The sequence below is a fragment of the Propithecus coquereli genome, unplaced genomic scaffold, assembly GCF_000956105.1.
Source record: "Propithecus coquereli isolate 6110/MARCELLA unplaced genomic scaffold, Pcoq_1.0 Scaffold119, whole genome shotgun sequence".
Taxonomy (NCBI): domain Eukaryota; kingdom Metazoa; phylum Chordata; class Mammalia; order Primates; family Indriidae; genus Propithecus; species Propithecus coquereli.
The window spans coordinates 378,946-380,133 of record NW_012135969.1 but is presented as its reverse complement, the minus strand read 5'-3'; the positions used below and the strand labels follow the sequence as shown (position 1 = coordinate 380,133).

Here is a 1,188-nt window from a genome sequence, read left to right as displayed (position 1 = left end):
TCCTACACCATGAAGCACTGCATTCTGGCCAGCAGTCTTAGTTGCTAGGTTGTCAAAGTATATTCCCTATCCTGGAAACTCAGAAGTCCTGAGTATACCTTGGGGTATACTTATGTATTTTAAGCCAGAAAAACACAGGGCTCGAAAACAAGGTTTCTGGTTAGTTGTTTTAAACAATGTTTTTAACATCGTCTCTCTTTACTATTAATAGTAGTAGCGTAAAACATCAAGTTTCTAGTTTAGGTTTGTTTTGCATCATGGCTAAAGTTATGAATGGCTAGGTTCTCCCAAATATCCAATTTCTACTCTGTCCTATACTGGTTTGAACTCTCCCCAAGGACAACCAGAGTGTCACAGAGTTAAGTTCTATCTGTGCCTGATGTTGATTGGAGTCCATTTTAAGTGACATTAAACACGTCAAATTTCCATGCTTTCGTCAACCTGTTTCTATTCAACATTTCAACTTTATATTAAAAAGCTATTAATATTATGGGCCAGGTACTGTGCTAAGGATTGTTTAATGATTAACTTACAAGTATAAAGTGGGTGGGAGATGAGGCTGGAGAGGTTGAGGATAGGGTGAGATTAAAAAGGGGTTTATATATGCAGGACTTAAATTTTAGAAAGAGAGCCATGGATGGGGTTTTAGTTGGAAAAATGATATGATCTACACAAACTGAAGTTAACAAATATAGGGGGGAACCCAGGAATTTATGATGAAGGTATCCCAGCATGTTTTTGTTTTGATAACTCCTGTTACCCTCTGAACAAACTACCATCTAAAGTGGGATCCCGTAATCTGTAAGAGTTCTCTCCTGCCATTTTTTTTCGCAAGCCTGATAAAGTTCTGCTTAGCTGCTTTATATTTTGGTGTAAATCTTACTAGAGGATGTTTTCTTAAGTCCAATCATTTTGCTTCTTGAAGAAAGGGAGGAATATGCCAGAAATTATTAAACACCGTATTCAAGGACACCTTCTTTATTTCTTCAGATACAATCAGGCAGCAGGAAATTGGTGTTTTTAATATTTATAATATCATTGTTTCTCTTGTGTTCTTGAATAGCATTTTCACAGTGTTATATCCGTTTCAAGATTTTGCCACTTTCAGATTTCTTGGTTAAATTTTTTAATAGCTGTATATTCTGTTTTCAGGAGAAAATATAGTGAAAGGAGATAAAGAATCTATTA

General features: G+C 35.7%; 1 protein-coding gene across 1 annotated transcript in view; it reads left to right on the top strand.

Annotated features, from left to right (window-relative positions):
* The window catches only part of CEP95 (centrosomal protein 95kDa), a 37,337-nt gene that overhangs the window by 13,561 nt on the left and 22,588 nt on the right, over window positions 1-1,188 (top strand). The window lies entirely within an intron of this gene.